At 50.1% G+C, this 18,714-nt stretch overlaps 1 long non-coding RNA gene across 1 annotated transcript; it reads left to right on the forward strand.

The window, feature by feature from the left end:
• Positions 1-12,230: 12,230 nt before the first annotated feature.
• Positions 12,231-17,358, forward strand: LOC144260258 (uncharacterized). The gene is made up of 3 exons (XR_013345006.1): positions 12,231-12,337; positions 15,002-15,107; positions 16,101-17,358. It is a non-coding gene; the product is annotated as an uncharacterized LOC144260258 (long non-coding RNA).
• Positions 17,359-18,714: the final 1,356 nt, after the last annotated feature.

Here is an 18,714-nt window from a genome sequence, read left to right on the forward strand (position 1 = left end):
GATCTTCCTGCCCAGCCGATGTCAGTGGGGATGAGGCTGTAATAAAACTGGGAAGACTGAGTGTGTGTGTGTGTGTATGTGGGGGGTGGTAAGTAGCCTTTAAAAGGTCAGGGAGGGAAAGGGGAGCAGTGCAGGGTAAGCTGCATTAGGGAGCAGCCAGAGTGGGAAGTACAGGCATGGTTTTCATGTTGTCCATCTGCCCTGCCCACGAGCCCTTGGGGAGTCCATGGGTAAGCGTGGTCTGGAGGAGCCCTCCCCTGACTTCTAGTGATGAGCCAGGTGGCGGTTCTCAAACTTCAGTGCACTGCAACTCTCTTCCGACAACAAAAATTACTACGTGACCCCAGGCTGGGGGAGACAGGGTAGACAGAGACGAAACCTGAACCCCACTCTCCCGGGCGGGTAGTGGGGGTCAGAGCCAGAGCCCTGCCACCCCAGGGGCTTCAGCCCGGGGTGGCGGGGCTCAATCTTCGGTTTCAGACCTGGGCTCCAGCGAGTCTAACATTGGCCCTGGTGTGGCCTGATCTATAGATTATGAATAGAAATTTCCAGTTATCACTTTGAGGGTTGACAGGTTCTTGTCCCAAGATCAGGCCTAGTATTATTAAAATGATTATAGAGTTGGGAACCCTGATGTGCACAGGTGTAACACACGCACTATAGGAACTCTTTTATATATACAAATAAATAATTTATTAATACATTTAGCAAAGTCACACGCACTCTACCCCAGTAAGGTAGATAGAGATAATACAGAAAGTACATCTGAATATCCATACTCCCACCATCCCTTGCAGAACAACCTGAAACGTTAGCCATTCTCTTCCTCATCACCATCACCTTCCTTATCTTCACCAGTGGCTCTCATTCTGGCCCTTCCCAAGGGCTACAGCTCTCTTCCCTACTGCCCTGGGATGCCACTTTTACGATGACGTTACCATGTCTAATGCATATTCAATAGGGGTTTCTCCACGCTTCCTTATTTGTATTTCCTTCCCTCACCAATGTTAAAATGCCCTTCTTCTATAGGTTAGTCTATTTAAGATTTCACCCCATTATCATATACGTCAATTCGTTGCCATGGCACTCTTGGAGACAGATGTTCCATCCAAAACCTTCCAGAAGCTGGTGTCAGTTCATGTTCTGTGGTTGGCTGATGTCATTATGGACAAAATTCCCCCCTACACGCTGCTTCCCCAGAATTAATGAGTTACCTATGTTTCTCTATGCCAAAGTTCGTAGGCCTCAAACCTCATGCTAACTGCTGAAGCCAACATCTTACAGGATACAAGTCAGTAGGTTCCTTGCATTACTGCTGAATATAATAAAGCAGAATATAATGCAAAGCAGTGAATATAATAGAGGTAAGCTGGTCCACTGAGCTACACTGGCAACCCCAGTAAAATGGGATCACGATCGACTTTGGGGTCTCAACCCACGTTTGAGAACCGCTGAGCCAGAGAGAAAAGATTAAGGACCAGGGTGTATTTATATGAACACACCCACTCTGTCTAGGCATCCAGCAGCTGGAGCTCTGTTCCCCACGTGATCTATTTTGGCTGGTGTTGGGTTAAAAATCACTTTAGTGTTGAGTGCAGGGGTAGTGGAAGGTGGTTACCCTGACTGTACGAGTGAACGGCAGCAGGACTGTGCTTAGCTTGCCCTGACTGAGGAGATCACCCTAAACTGAACTGAACTCACCAAACAAGGGGGCGGGATGCCAAAGCCTAGTGAAGAGAGAACAAGAGGGCAGGGGCAGGGTTCTGAGTTGGGGGTGTGGGCTCCAAGAGTCCCAGACACCATTTGAAATCGCTCCCCCTTCTCCTGTTTAAAGGCAGAGTTGATTAAGCTGCAGTGAGAGTCTTTATTTTGTCCAATGATCCCTAGAGCTGAAATCATAGACGCCCAGGTCCAGCTGCTGAGCCTTAGACCTGCTGGGGGGTAGGGTTGCAGTGAAAGTGACTGCCTGGCCTGCAGCAGCAGGCGGTTCCCCACTGAGCTGGGTTCCATGGGGGAACCTCAAAATGTGTCACGGTAGCAAGGGGCAGGTGGCAGCGGAGAAGCAGCAGCAGTGGCCTGAGGGGCCACAGTGAGCAATGGCAGAGTGAACGGCGGCAACAGTCATTGCCCAATGCTTCCCCACCCCTCCTTCCCGGGGGTGGAAGGGGAAGCCGTACGAAGGCACCTCTGAGCTCTGGGTCTTTGACAGCAACTGGGACTGGGGTGCAGTGGAGGGAGAGGAGAGTGATGTGCTACAGGGACATTCGTTCATCGTTCTTTCCGACCACCAGGTGGGAAACGGAGGCAAAGGACACTGCCCAGCGTGCTCTAGGGTCAGTTTGGCTTAGGATTGCACGGTTTTGAATGTGGTTGTGGTATTTGCCCAAACTAATGCCTTTCTCTTTTAATACAAGTTCTCTGTTGTTGTACACAGACTCAATGCTTGTGAGAGGGGAAGTATTACCTCTTAGAGGGGCGCTGTTTCGTTTCCCCAGATTACTGGGCTGGGGCTCGAGCCGATTCTGTGTTGTAGTGTTATGAGGAACCACTAGGTATTGAACCTGGCCCTTGTTGCTGCTGCCTTCACCTGGCAGAAGGGTTACACATGCCACAGTTGATAGGGACCCACCTGGCTCTCCGGTTTCTCAGGATCAAGTCCAAAGGTGCTGCCAACCCCAAACTAGCATGAGATGAATCGCAGAGCCCAGAGGCTGGCCCAGTAACAACAACCAGCCCCACCATTGTTCATCTGGTTTTCGAGCTTTTCTGGGGAAGACGCTGACCCCGGTGGTGTGGGATCATGCCAAGGCCCAAACGCACTTGGAGAGATGTACACAAAATAGCAGCCTCCCCAGAGAGGGGCTTGCTCATTCTGCCCTGGCCCCTGGGGTGAGAGAACTGTTATTATATCATTTTCCATCCCCCTTTCCCTCTAGCTCCTCCCCGCCCCCATCAGTCCCCTGTCCCGAACACTCTCCCCCACACTCTCTTGACCCCCATCTATGCCCAATATTCCCTTGCCCCTGTTCGTTCCCTCCCTTTCCCGCAGCCTCCGACCCTTCACTCCCCCTACATGCCATCAGCCGCCATCCTTCTGCCCACATTCCAATGCATGCCCCTATGTCTCCCTTAGCCCTACCATCCCCTGCCCCCTGATAGGTTCCTAGCCCAGGAGTCCATCTTCCCTGGGGGCAGCCTGGCTTTATTGCCATTGGAAACCATGGGAGATGGTGGCTGTCTTCATTAGGTGCAGCCTCACTTACACCAGCAGAGGCTGTTGTGAAATCACAGCTATTTTGGCCTGTGGCTTCAGTCCCATTGCCCATGGTGAGAAATGGCAGCCATTTTGAGAGGGCAAAAATTTGTGAGAAAGACGGAGGACATCAGGAGAAGCTTAAAAAACAGAACTGTGAGAGAATTGGCAGTTCTGGGCAGCCCTAAATCAGTGCATGCCCTCTCACTGTGGAGCCCTGCCTCGCCCCTAGGCATTACCCCTAGTGCAACAGCTGCCAATTATGTCCACAGAAACAGGGCTGCATTCCAGGGGCTGCTAAACTGCTCGAGTCGGACGTTTTTAAATCAACAGGTCCAGATAATGTGCATCTGAGATTGGATGTTTGTTTCTTAAAAGATCTGCTTTAGTTCAAATAGGAATTAATTCAAGGCAGTCCAATGGCCTGTGTTATGCAGGAGGTCAGACCAGATGATCACTTGTTTGCTTAATGATTGCTTCCCTTTGCTCCAAATTGCACAACTCTGCCCACTGAGAAAGCAGAGGCTAATTCACACAGGCCTTAGAACTGCCGTTGGGAGACATTTACTCGTATTAAACAAACGCAGCGTACACCACAGAATTAATCTAATGCACACTGACCTCTAATGTTGTCATGAAATTGCACGTTGGGGTGATCATTGGGACTGTTTTCTAACTGAATGACTACACGACATTTGAATGAATGAATAGTAACAGCAGATGCTCTGTCTAAATCTAGGGCACCAGAACAACTCTGGGGTATTTGTCAAGTACCCCTTGTGTCCATCACCTGAGATGTGATGATCTGGCGGATGTGTCTGTACAACGTGGGAATTCGGGTTGATATTGTGAAGTTGTTATCAAGGGATTGCTGTGTTTTTAGTGCCTCTACGTGAATTCCACCACTGCTCGGCGGGACCTGGAGCAGGCACATGCCAGACTGAGGACAATGGGGAGTACTCAAGTTTTAATGACTGTTCTTTGTGTACCTTCTCCTTGGGTTGATGGCAGCAGAGGGGAAAAAAATAATTCAAAACGCAGCTCTTTAGTGGGAGGGAAAACTCTGGCAAGCCATGAGCCTGAAAAAGGCTTAGAGGTGATGGAGGACAGCTAGTTAGAATGCAATGTGCACGGAGAGATGGCACCAAATCAGCAAATGCAGCTGTAGCCTGCATACAAAGAAGAGTCATGGCTCTGCATGGGTGGTGTGAGCCTGCCTGGAATCCTGCACTAATTTCTAGGCACCTCTGTACCAGAAGGAGGGAAGGAATTTAAGGGAGAGCAATACCAATCATTTGGGGTTTGGAGGGATTGATTTATAACCCTCAGCCACCTTCGGGGAGCTCTGCGGAGAGTAGAGATCCCAGGGAGCGGCCTATAAAAGGGTCCATTCTCTTGGCAGCAGCAAGCACAGCAGGGAATAAAAAAAGAATAAGCAGGGAAAGGATGGAGTTGGACTGATGGCTTTGTTTTGATTTGTACCTTCCCTCACAGGGAAAGATGGAGGCTTTAAAAAAGTACCTTATTAAAGAAAATGATGAGACACGGGAAAAGTCAGAAGGGTGTTGCTTCAAAAACAAAGCCACCTGGGCATGAAAAACCAGGGGTTTGACTTTCAAATAAGAAGTGGCAATGTGAAAAAGCACAGGGGTTTTTAGACATAAAAAAACCCAAACCAGATCAGACCAGACTGTGAGCCATGCAATAGCTAGTCCCTGTAACATGATCTTATCGGTGTTATTTTCGTGAAAACCACGTGTTATGGTTGATGTTAAAATTAGATTGTCCAACTCGTCATAGCAGAGACAATGTCTTCCTTTATGCCTATCCTGTGTCCACAGGTTTTCTGTCATGACTGTGGCCTCCAGGCACTAACAGAAACAATAAAAACCATAAGGCTGAAAAGAGCTGCATTTGCTTATTTGTTGGATAAGAGACAACAAAGACGTATGCCATTCGCAGGCAGCTATAAGTTTACACATTTCTGAAAGGTGTCTCCACCGCGGCCCTGAATCAGCAAGGACTGCAGCATGTGTTTAAGGCTGGTGACTATTCCTGTGCTGAAAGTTACACAGATATTTATGTGCTTTGCTGGATGAGGGTCAGCACGCTCTGCACCTTTGCAGGACTGAGTCTGGGCTGAAGTTAAGGAAGGGAAGACACAAAGAGGGTCCTGACAGCCAGATCTATCTGTCAATGAAGAAGCCTCCAAAGAGCTTCTTGTCTTAACCTTACCCCTCCCCACTTATCCCTCTTACTGCAGCAGAGTGCTTTGCATTGCTGTAACTCTGCAGTGCCTGGCTTTCAGAGGGCTCATGTTGGTCTCTCACCACATCCTGGAAGGGCATTGGGCAACCCTGACTCTGCATTAACAAAATTATTTAATCTCTCAGCAGGTTGCTTCCCACTGCAGCCTCTAGCCTTGACCACCTGCTTGTCTGTTTCTCCCGTGTCTCTGTGCTCTCTTCCCACAGCCCAGGCCGGTCGCTAATGGAGGGGGCATGCAGAGGTACTGCCCCCCAGGACATTTCTTTGCCCCGTGTAGAAATTAGATTTGTTATCTGAGTTACCTCAGATTTCAGGCCTAAGTCCCCAGAGTAGGAGTCACAATTCTAGTAGCCAGCGGGGGGCCGGGGAAGGTGGAGGCATGTTATTAACAGTGTTTCAGCTAAATGAAGGGTGGAGATGGCATTGCATTGCTGATATTAATAGATGTGTAACCCTGGTAAGAAAGTGTCTGCACAGAGTGTCTCTGCTGGGAGCCTTGCAAAGTGCACAGAGTTGCAAAGTGGGGATGCTGGGTTCGATGAAAGCAGTTTCTGTGACCAGACCGTGCCTACTTGTTTGGAGGGAAAAGAAGGAGAGAGGAGAGGAGCAAGTTCGTTTCGAACTGAGAGGGGAACCAAAGGCTCCTTTCGGAGGGCATCAGAGAGTGTGCCTGGGCTGCCTAGAACTAGAATGCTCCTCTAGAATCCAGAAGAAACCTTAGATGGACTGTCCAGGGGGACTGGGACACTACTGCAGAGTCGAGGGGAACTGACTGACAACAGGGTTGTAAGCACATTTCTGTTCAAGCCGACCAGGCCTTTTGCATTCCTTGTTGGCTGTATGCCCACCCTGACGCAAGGTGGAATGGGAGCTGATACGGTTTTTATCAAATCTGGATTTTGCTGTTGGGAAAATGTACTTTCTGAAGACAAAGGTTTAATGACACATGAAAACTGCTTAGTCCACTTGAATGCAATGGCTGATTGGACTAGGGTTGCCACTTGTCCGGTTTTTGGCTTCTGTGTCCAAGTGCCATTTAGGGTTGCGGGTGCCCAGTTTTCAACCAGAAAGCCCGGTCAAAAAGGGGACTTGGCCACCCTAAATGGCACCCGAATCAAAAGTCCAGTTACCATGGGACAGGGAGAGGCACCGGGTCATTAACCCATGCCAGCCCCTTCTTACCCAGGGCCGCCTCCTACCTGCAGGCAGGCTCCTCAAAATGATTCAGTGAACAGAGCAATGGGGCAGGAAGGGGGAGGAGTGTGCTGTTACCAGCTTTGCCCATTACTTTGGGATATGCTCATTTATTAGGGTTACTCTTCGGGGGACAGGGGGACAGGGGGATGTCTGTACTTCTATCCATGTACTGCTTGCGTCACTTGTGTTCTCATACCGAGCTCTACTTCTCTCCCAATGGGGCGCCCCTGCAGGACCTAGGTTCCCCAGGGCTGGTTCTTCTGGCCCCAGAATCAGATGAACACACACACACATTAACAGAGTGCGTCTAAGAGGACCGGGTTAATCAGTACTCCCAAGTTGACCCCTTATGTGCCCCTGGGCTCAGCAGGCTGGGCCGAGCAGCACTTCCATGCTGCCACCCTCCTATGTCCCAGGTTCAGCATGTCCCTGACCCCACTTTCACATTACAATTGTTCTGGTCGTGACCCACGGATGAGCAAACCCCACAGGATTGTTGGGCGCTACAGGGATCTTTAGCTTAGGTACAAGGAGTGTTGCTGCACAGCAAACGAGGAAACGAAAAAACACACACAAGGGGGGTGGGAGGAGAGAGAGAGAGAGAGAGAGAGAAGCAACCAGCTTAACCAGGAAAGTTATTTATTGCCAGGTAATAACCATACAAGGGGAGCCAAACAAACAAAACAGTGATAATATTAAATCTAACTTAAATTTGATTATAAAAGTCAGGTTTAGAAAACTATAACTGATCACACCAGTCAGGGTCCGAAGGCTACACCGACAGAGAGAGAGAGAGAGAGAGCTGGGTTCTCACCACTCCATGAAGCTTGAACTGATCAGGCGAGTTGGTGGTAGCTGAGGGTCCGGAGTCCTGGAGACAGGCAGAGCCCCCAGCACGATCAGTCGGGAGAAGATGACATCCCAATGGAACTGATGCAGATTTTGGATCCAGGCATCAGAACACTTACTTGAGCATGGGTAGGGGTTTTTGTAGGGACAGAACAATGGTTCAAGGGAGAACACTAGATTTGTTTGTCGGTAAACTGATGGCTCAAGGGAGTATACCAAAGTTGTTTTGTTCAGGCTAGACAATAAGAACTGATCATTCCTGGCTATGGGCGATGTTCCTTGGAGGGAGCTCATAATGCAATTAGGCAGCTTCTGTATTTTGGATACCAATAAAGGATTTATTACTAGAATTGGTCTGATAACTACTGAGCTGGGTGCGTGCAGGCGTGAGTTCATTAACATCTGGAGCAGAGATTCCCCATCATGCACTGCTTCCCAGCTTTTCTGGTCTCAGATTTCCGTGCAATTCTTGCCTGGGAATCTCTGTTCTCCATTCGGTATGCTAAGGTAGATGCCTCCCTGTCTCATCTTTAGTGCAAATGAGGCTAGGGGAGTTTCCTTAATCCTGTCACCCTTGTCTGGAGGGGTTTAGGTGTGTCTCCCAATGCCTTTTTATTGCTTTTTGTAAGTCTTTTGTAAGATGCATGTAATGAAGCATCAACACTTGGTTGTGCCAGCAAAATAGCCAAGATACTGCCCACCAAAATGTCAAGATTCCATAGTCACAGAGCACTTGCTCATGGACACTTTGGAATGCAGGTACCACTGGTCCCAGGTTCATCATAGGCTGATTGATGAAACCAGGGGTGAATTGCAAAGGAGATTCTCTGAGATGAACTACAAGTTTTACAAAAGCTTGTCAGCAATCTGTTCCATCAGCTCTCCAGACGTTGTCATATTGGAATCACTGTGTGCTTTGATTGACTTGGGTGGGTTAGATCAGTGGTTCTCAACCAGAGGTAAGGGGCCCCCTGGGAGGCCGCAAGCAGGCTTCAGGGGGTCTGCTAAATAGGGCCAGCGTTAGACGCATTGCGGCATAGGGCAGAAAGCCGACGCCTCACCGCATGGATCTGAATCCCAGGGCCCTGAACCTCGTCACTCGGGGTTGAAGCCCACCCCTGAGCAATGTAGCTTTGTGGGGGGCCCGAGGCAACTGCCATGTTTGCTACCCCCTAACGCTGGCCCCGGCTTTTATATGCAGAAAAACAGTTGTTTGGGCACAGGTGGGCTGTGGAGTTTTTGTAGCCTGTTGAGGGGGCCTCAGAAAGAAAAAGGTGGAGAACCCCTGGGTTAGATATTGAAAAAGTGAAAGTTGAAATGGCTGGATTTGAGGCATGGATAAATAAGAGACATTGCAAAAAATGTGATGAAGGTCTAGATGTTGGCAAGGAATTAAAGGAGGCTTTCCCACATATGTTTGAAATGTTTATAGTGGTCTTGTTATTTGGAGCATTAACTGCAGCATGTGAGAATCCCTTCTCTTGTCACAGGTCCCTATGCATGGCAGACTCTTCCTTGAACTGATTTGTAAGGCTGCAGCCTCTCCACCTTCCAGGCCCATTGCTGCCACAGCACCTATAATTCGCTAGCCAGTTTGCAATGGCTTGGCTGAGCGGTGGCTGGCAGCTCCGGCAGAGAGAACAGCTCTCGAGCCCCAAGCCTGCCCACACATGACCACAAGCCGACACCACTTGTGACCAGCGGCCGAATTGTGTGACATCTGGTTTTTGTTGCACGTTGTGCTGTAATTGGTTATTAACTATGAAGCCTATTGTTAGGGATGTTTACTCACTCTGTCAAACAAATAGATCAGCAGGAGTCATGCCCAGTGGTGAAAGCTGGAGTCAGTAGCCAGGAGTTGGAGCCAAGGGTCAAAGACCGGTTACTTGGAGTGAGACAAGGAAGGAAGGAGAAGCGGCTGGGCTTAATAGCCAGTCTGCTGACTCTTCCCACCAATGGGGCGGGGTAGCCAATCAGGCAGCCTACTGCAGGCCAGCTGATGTGCTCATTAAGTTGCCCAGAGACTGGCCCTGCTGCAGGCCCTGAATCAGTTGGTTACAGAAAAGAGGAAGGTCCTAGTCCAGGGGCTTGGGGATTTCGGGAGAGGGTCCCTGCCAGGGGTATCAGGTGGAGAGAGGTGTAGAGAAGGAGGAGTGGTCCCTGCTTCTTCTGCCCCCAAATTCTATTAATGCCTCCCCTGGCCCCAATGCAATCAATGCTGCTGCCCCCCACCCCAAGTCAATTAAGTGGGATGAGCCCTACCCGAGGGCTCTTTTCTTGCTGTGGCTGCCCTTGCCCCCCTTAGTACCTCCTCCAGCATCATCCCTGTGCCCTGATCGGGGTCCCTGGTGCTACCGTAATTTAAATCTTAAATAGCTCACCCAAGAAACTACATTAAAGTTGCAAAGTCAAGCACTCGAAAACTAGCAAATGCCAGGTAGGTTTTTACTTGCCCTAGCAACTTAATTCTGCCCCCTGTGTGACCATCCCTGGATGTACTGAATGAGGCACTTGTCCTGTGGGAAAAAACCCTGGGGTGCCAGTAGCATGCCAGGTGTGCTGTGACTTGGAGGCAAGCAGTGTAGATGCTAGCCCTGGCGGGTCCCAGTAACCGCTCTGAGGCATGGCTACGGGAAAGGGTATTTTACTAGGCCTGGCAGGAAAGGGAAGGTTGCAAATACCCTTTGTGCAGTTACAGTTCACAGTGAGCAAGAGCAGTTCTTGTTTGAGTCCCTGGGACAGTCCACTCAAGTCAGGTCTCTTCAGACCGAGTGCATGGGGTCCCTCTCCAGGCCAGTCCCTATTCAAGCAAATAGGAGCTCTGAAGTTTCCAGGCCAGGCTCAGTTAGTGTCTCTCATTGGGGCCCCTCTGCACTGGCTCCTTGCCCAGCTGCTGCTGGTCCCCCGTAAGCCCCACACAGACCAGCACCCGTCTGCAATGCCCAGCATGCACAGCCTGTTCCACACCTAGCTCTGCAGACAGTTCTTTGCATCCCACTTCTCTGCAGCTCCTGGTTAGCCATGCGGCTGCTGCCTCCCAAAAGAGCCCCATCATTTTCAGCTCAGGGTCCTTTCTCCTAGCTGGCTTGGAGAAAGGGGAGCGCTGTGGGGAAGGGACTGATGGGAGTTGTAGTCCCCTGGCGTAGCAGGTTCATCACACCTAACTTTCGCGTGCTTGACTTTGCAAAGTAAATAAAGGAAAGGTCACAGGAACCCATTTTAATGGACAAGCCTCAGGCAACAGAAATACAGAGGCCAGTCCCACCGCCCCCGGTAATTCAGCACTAAATAATAATACATGATGAAAGAACTGTGGAAACCTCATATTCTGGGGCATTTTAAACCAGACTGGAGAAAGCCAAGAGAAGGATGCAGTCTCTTGGGAAGGAAATGGGTTTAAATTAGGGGTTCTCGCCCAGGCTGGGGTTTGACAATATCAGAATGTTCTGTGGGAACATGTCGATTTGGTCAAAACTTCTGAGAGAAACCGGCCTGACTTCCTGACAGCTCACCACCCATCTCCTCAGCAGCCCGCCTGGAGGGAAGTATGGGAACTCGAGTTCCCCAAATCCCTGAGCATCCATCTTCCCAGGCTGTCTCCTTCCCCATCCCTGATGTAGCTGTCTGCCTCCGTGGTTCTCCTGACTCCCTACCTGGTGGGCTGCTCCGCTCTCTGGAGCCCCATCCTTGCTGGCTCCCCGGGTGCTGCCTGGGGACTGTCAGGCTGCCTGACTCTCCTCACCGCTGACTCCCCAGACAGCCAGCTTCCTGGTCTGCCCAACAATTCCCACCTGCCCTGCTCCTTGCAACTCCTTGCTGCCTGCCTTTCCATCCGCCTGCCTGGCAGGCTGCCCCACTCCTTGAGCTCCCCAATTCCCAGTGCTGCCTGCTTCCTGCTTTGCAGGGCTGCCCCGCTCCTTGGTGCCTTGGGCTGCACAGCCAGCTGGGACGATGGGGAGTCGGGCAGCTGGAGGCATCATGGAGCCAGGGCAGTCCAGCAGCCTGCCAGGCCAGGAGGTAGGCGCCCTCGGGTGCTGGGAGATCAGGGTGCTGAAGAGCGGGCTAGCCAGGCATTCTGGGAACGTGTTTTGCTTTTTAAAAACCATTTTTAAAAGTCGGAAACATGTTAGACTTTTCAGTCCCCTTTCCCAATTAGTTTTTAAGTTTTCATCCAGATTTGGGACAGAAAGATTTATCGCCAACTGGAACTTTTTCACAGGATGGAGCTTCTCTGTGCAGGCCAGCTGCACTGGTGACCCCAGTCCCTCTCTCTGCACCTGGAAGGCAGGGAGCAGGGTCCCCAACATCTTTGCTGTTGGAACCCCAAATGGAAAAGGTTAAGAATCACCGGGTTAGACAATAGAGCAGGGATTTTCCACCGCTGGTGTCTGTCACTTATGCAGTGTATTAACCATCTCCTTGTGCAAAAGCTTTTGGCGGGGAAAGGAAACCAAACAAAATAAAATTTGCTGGAGCACTGAATTCTGTTAAGTCTCTGAGACTTGTTGCCTCTGGCTGCTTTTGAACTAAGAAAAAAAAAACATGCCAGCAAACTCCCCTGCAGATACCACACCCAGCCATCAATCTCCTGTCTCCTCCCCCCAATGCACAAACTTTGCATGAGCTGCCTTCACAGGCAACCACCAAGATCATCATTTATAACCAGCCCCCCAAGAAGCAGCTTCCTGATCTGCCCAGTATGTGACGGCAGGCCGAAGATGAAGGCTTTTCTTCTCGCCCTGCTGGTGGCGGTTCTGTGTGTGGAGCAAGGTGAGATGCTGCTCATGATTCCTCTGTGCCAGACAAAGAGCCAGGGAAGCAGCTAGAAATGGCAGGGGCAGAGGGGGATTTTTGCAGCACCGTGGGCAAAGATTCTACCTTTAAGTGGGAGCTGGCACTTCTGCAAACTTCCCTTTGCAGCCAGCCGCTTGGTCATGCGAAGCAACGGCTGGTGCGTTGGCTGTCTTTTGAGCACTAGAAGGTCAGCCTAGATATTTACAATAATCTTATGAGTCTGGGAATCTAGTACAGACATTGTTTATTGTACGTATTACAGGAGGAGGCAGAAGCCACAGTTAAGATTCGGGGCCCATTTTGCCAGCTTACAAACACATTAAAAAGCAGTCCTTGCCCTGGAGAGTTTACAGTCTAAAGTAAGACACAGTGTAATAAGGAGGTTGAACACACAATTGGATGGGGGCTGGGTTAGGGTTGCGGTGCTAGGAACACAGATTAGCCACAGAGCAATTGGACAGTTTCAAATCAAAGGATATTTTAAAAATACACCTGCAAATATATCAGTGGCCATGGTTCACAGGCGGCCGTGCAAACGTAAACAAACTGTCTGGTGGCCCGCCAGCAGATTACATTGATGGGCCGCAGGTTGCCCACTACTGTCCTAGAGAGTTTATAGTGCAAATTGGACAGGAAGTGATGCATGAGGGTGACATAGAGAAGGAGGGGATGGGTTAAGGAAGAAAAAGATCTGTCCACGGGCCGCAGGTTGCCCACCACTGCTCTAGGAAATGCACCTTGCCTCTCCATTTGTTTCTATAAAGCATCTTGCATGTTTCTGACACTGTAATAATAATAACCAAGCTTGTTTGGCAAGTCAGAATGAATTCTCTGGTCTTCCATGTGATACCCATCAATAAATAACACATCATGTCATTCACATTTCATTTGTCAGAGCCAGTGTGAGCTCATATCACAATAACCACCCGCCATCGATTGGTACCTGTCTCTTTGCAAATTAGTCCTTATAAAATATTGGACCTGCTCCAGCCAGGAAGGAGTTGTTTCCCCCATGCATATTAGCCCAGGTGCACTGTGGATTTTTGTGCCTTCCTATGAAGCATCAGGCAATGATCGCTGCAGAAGGTAGAATGGTGAACAACTTGAACATATGGTCTGATCTGGGATGGCACATCTTCTGTATGTAACACTGACTACGTAATACAGACATGGTAATCAGAGAGGACTGAACCTAGGGTCTTGAGCTCCAAACTGTAGGCCAGTATCACTCAAACTAAAGGAGAACACTGTTAGCTATAAGAAGGAGGCTGTTGAAAGTGCTTGGACCAACCCGTAGAGGGAGGCACGCTCACTCTCTTAGCTAGTGTCACAGAATCACAGAAATGTCGGGTTGGATGAGACCCCAAGAGGTCATCAAGTCCAGCCCCCTACACTGAGGCAGGACCAAGTAAACCTAGACCATCCCTGACAGATGTTTGTCCAACTTGTTCTTAAAAACCTCCAATGACTGGGATTCCACAACTTCCCTTGGAAGCCTCACAGTTCAGGTTTTCTAAACCTTTTATCATTTTTGTTGCTCTCTTCTGGACTGTCTCCAATTTGTCCACCTCTTTTGGTGCCCAGAACTGGACACAGTACTCCAGCTGAGGCCTCACCAGTGCCAAATAGAACAGGACAATTACCTCCTCTGTCTTACGTACAAGACTTCTGTTACTAATATTAGCCTTTTTTGAAACTGTGTCACATTGTTGACCCACATTCAATGTGTGAACCACTATAACCCCCAGCTCCTTTTCAGCCGTGCTACCACCTAGGTAGTTGTTTCCTATTTTGTAGCTGTGCATTTGATTTTTCCTTCCGAACCGTAGTACGTCGCACTTAACTTCCTTGAATTTCACTTTGTGGATTTCAGACCAATTCTCGAATTTGTCAAGGGCATTTTGAATTCTAATCCTGCCCCCGAAAGTGCTTGCAACCCCTCCCATCTTAGCATCTTCCGCAAATGTAATAAGCATGCTCAGTACTGGCCACTGCGGGTTCCCACAGGATTCGCCTTCCCAGTTTGACGCTGAACCATTGATAGCAGTCTTTCAATCAGTTGTGCAACCATCTTATCGGAATTTAATTTAGAACACCTTTCTCTGCTTTGCTTATGAGAATGTCATATAGGAGGGGTCAAAATCAAGCTATATCATGCCTACCGCTATCCCACATCCACTAGGCTAGTTGTCAAAGAAGGAAATTAGGTGGGTTTGGCATGATGATTTCTTGAGAAGTCCAGGCTTATTTTTGTTTTATAACCCTATTACCTTGTCTGTAACATTCTGGCTTTTGAAAGGAACATGCTGAGAAAGTATTTACAAATGGGTGTCACGGAGGGCGCTGGGGGAACTTTTCAGAGGCATAAATAGCAGTTGCATGCCCAGCTGCCATTTATGCCTTTGAAAATTTGCTCCTCTGTGTTTTGGGTCCAATCCTGAAGTCCTTACTCAGTCGACGCACAGGGAAACCTATCACTGGCTTCAGTGAGAGTTCAGCCTGAAATAGCGGCTGAGAACATCAGGATATGGTCCACTTCGATGCTCATTAGCAGCAGGTGACAGGGATGGGGACTGTAGACCAGGAACCAATGACATATTCCTACACGCCTCTAACATGGGCTGTGTTTTCCTTTTGCAGCTCACTCGCTGGTGTGCTTCAACCTCCCGCTGGGGTTGTCTGGCATCAACTACATGTCAAAGTAGTGAAAACTACTGTGTGACCACATATCTTGGTGCAGGAATTGGTAAGTTTGGGCATATTCTACCTATTGTCTTTCCATAGTGCTTTCCCTGAGGACATCCTGCTCCAGCTCCAGATCACTGGGTTTTCCTTCCTCCATCTGCTGGAAGGATGGGACATTGCTGGTGTGGAATTGGGGAATCACTCCTTGAAACCGAATGGCAGGAGAACTTTGCTGGGACGCGCTAAGGGGGCGGGAGCCCCCGTGCTCATTAGTGAGGTTTGCAGCCGAGGGAGTGACTCAGAGGAGGGCAGTGCAGGCAATGTCAGGCTTCCTGTACGCCAATGCGGGGGCTCCATAGCTACCCCTCCAGCATTGGCTGAAGTCCTGAAATGAGGCTCTTTATAGCCCAGTCCTGCTGATGCTCCCCAGCAGTGGGTTCTGCTACTGCTGAGGTGGGCGAGGGCTGGGACTGAGTTCCCACCTGCTCCTCAGCAGCCCCGCAGAGGCTGCCATGGGTGTCAAAGAGAAGGAGGCTGCCTGCCTGAGTGGCTGCCAGCCTTGAACGGCGCGAGGGAGCAGTTAGAAAGGGCTTAGTGGATCCTCTGCTTCTCAGCAGAGGTTCTCAGGGAAGCAGCCTCCTCTGCTCTGCTGCATTCTTGTGGCATCGAGCCCACCCCCCTTTCCCTCCGGTTTGTTGGGGGGAAAAGATGGCTGCCTTTGTCCCTGGACCGCAGGGGAAAGGACGTCTCCCAGCTGTGCCCCTCCTGCGCCCGATTGCACCCAGTGGCAATTATACACAAGTGGAAATGTCGTTGCCAGCCTCTGCATTTTGAGCGGACTGTGAGTAGCCAGTTCCTGGGGAGGCTCACTGATACTACTTGCCATGTGGTTCAGTTAACAAAAGGAGTGGCAGGCTATTGAGTTGTGCAGGGAACTCGCCCAGGGGATGAGAATGTTAGGCTCTGGTAGAGGCCTCCCTACAGGATGGGGGAGCAGGCAGATACCGGACACAGTGTTGGTATATAATACTCTAAATATTTGTATTGATTACAGTATAAACCCCACTCGCTCCACATTCACAATTCTTTCATGCTACACCAGAATCAGAAGATCCGAAGGACATCCCGATGGCCAGTCGAAATTCAGTCCCATCACAAGGCATGGGGAGCCCCACGTTACACACCTCTTCTTTTTCAGAGCTCTGGGTTGATGTCTGACTCCAAATATCAGATATGTCAGGCAATTATTTATAGACCAGTTCGTCGCATCATCAACTTTTTTTCTGTTTATGAAGCCTTTCACCCATAACTCCAGGCAAACAGTTCTGGGCAGCTGACCAGTCGAAATTCAGTCCGATCACAAGGCGTGGGCAGGCCGCCATAATCCAAGATGTTCCATTTCCCCCAATTCTTGCACAACTGCAGAGCTGGTGTTATTCCCTTCCTGCTAATTCTTCCTATTTCCTATTCCCATAAAAGTTGTTTTTGCACAGACAATTCTTGACCGCTCATAACCGTGACTTCTTGCTTCAGCTGCCAGCACTCAACTCACACCCTCATGTCAAACACACAGCATTTATACTAGGCCCATATGGCCTATCGCGTGTTACAACATATACATCACAACAAGACCAGTTGGATGGCAGGCCGCTGTAACTGCCCTGCATAACTGACATTATGGGCCTTGCTTTCCCAATCTGGCCTCCTTTCACGCCCGGGGAAGCCATGCGATGGTTTAAGCACCAAACATCTCACGTGCTGGTGCAAGGTTCCACTACTGGCATGTGGAAGTGAGAGAATTTGCACGCTCCAATCCCAGTGCCTGGCTGGTTGTGCATGGACAAAACGGGGCCGGGTTGAAGCCTTTTTGGGTATATTGGTCTCTGCTGCTTAATCTGCTATGACCTAGCTACTACCAGCTCTTTAAAGCACTGAGGCTCAAGAGCAGGAGACAGGACTCAGTCACCTCTGTGCTGCGTCCCCGCAGCCCCCACTGAACTCCCAAAGCCCTGTCCCAGCATGCAGTGGGCAGAGTGTGACAATCTGGAATGGATTCTCAGGGTTCATTGGCTGTTCCCTCGTCCTGGCCAGGAATCTGAAGGGGATGTTCCCAGATTGTTACATACGGGTCTGTAACTGCTAGGAAGAGACTAATGCTGTTTTTATGGTATATAATAGGAGTAGTGACTTCTCATGGCTGGGCATTCAGTGGCAGAGATAAGGCTGTGAAGCTATTAACTGCAGGGCCGTTCACCAAATTGCCCCACATTTCCTGTGCCCTACGCAGCTGCGTGCTGCTCCAGCGGCCAGCCCTATCCCCTGGCAGGCTAAGCTGGTCAGGAAAGCTGCCCCCTCTCCTGCTCCGCGCTCACTCCTCCCCTTCCCCATACCCCCACCCCTGCTCTGTCCCTGCCCCGCCTTTTCCCACCCTTGCTCCGCCCCAGCCCCACCCCCACTCCACCCCTTTCCCTGAGCTATGTCCCAGGGGACTGCAGCAGCAGTCGGGCGCATCCTGCACTCACTGGGCGGTGGGAAGTGGAGCGACCCAGCCCCAGCCCACTCCGCTCCGCCAGCTCCTGCATGAAAATCAGCTACTTGGTGCTGGCCATGGTGATCTTGGCTAGCTTCATGTATATCAGGGCCAGACTGTGATCGGGTCAGGAAAAAAGAACTTGATGGCCTGAAGAACCTGCTCAGGCTTCTCCAACGAGACACCAAACCGCCTCTGTGCAAAGCTATACTGGGGTTACCAATGGTGGCCTTTCTTCCAAACTCTCTCTCAGATCCCATTAGACAATACCTGCCCTCTCGCCATTCACAAGAAAATCCTATGCTGTCACTGGGTGCCCCTCTGTGCCTCTCAGCAGATCTGGATTGCTGCTCCCATGGGTTTGGGCACAGGAGGCCTGGGAAGCTCAAATGAACAGTGCTGCCTCACTGGGGAGATGCCCGCTTGCACTCCTGACCCATCAGGAAATGGTGGATAATGTTGGCAGGGTTTCTGCTTTTATACCCATAGTCCCAGTTGATGGGGCTGATTAAAAAAATGGTCAGGGCTCACCAGGAAATGTTTAGCCCAAACCACCTCCAAAGCGGAATACTTAAAGACCCCTGCCTCTTGCTACCGCAGGGACATTTCCCATCCACGTCACGCTAGGGATCAGCGCCAGACTGAGTGCTGGGAAGGCATGATCCAGAAACAAACCTCAGACACATTCACCCCCGGTTGGATTCTGGTTTTTTACATTGTTTTCTTTATTCTGCTCCTTGGATGACTTTTCTTATGTAAAAGGAATGCAGTGCTCGCACCGTGAGGAATGTGAGCATCACACCTGAATAAACACATTCCTGTTCTTGCCTGAGCCGAGATGTATTGTGTGTCTGTTTGCTTGCTGGAAAAACAGGGTGTGTGAGGTGCCCTTAGCCGAAAAATCAACTCATGGGTGCAGCACAACTACTCCTTGGGACAGCGGCTCTATGGTTCTCATCAGCGCCCTCTCTCTTGACATTTTTCATGCTAACACAGACCTTTATCTCCCATGCCTGCTCCCATCCCCCCTTCAGTATGGATCCAGATGAAGGAACACTTGTTCTTCCCAGCTGTGGTAGCTGTAACTTGTCCCACAGACCAGATGCTGCCTTGTGTCGTTTTATTCCCTCAAAGCCCT

Source organism: Eretmochelys imbricata, chromosome 2, assembly GCF_965152235.1.
Source record: "Eretmochelys imbricata isolate rEreImb1 chromosome 2, rEreImb1.hap1, whole genome shotgun sequence".
In the NCBI taxonomy this organism is placed as follows: domain Eukaryota; kingdom Metazoa; phylum Chordata; order Testudines; family Cheloniidae; genus Eretmochelys; species Eretmochelys imbricata.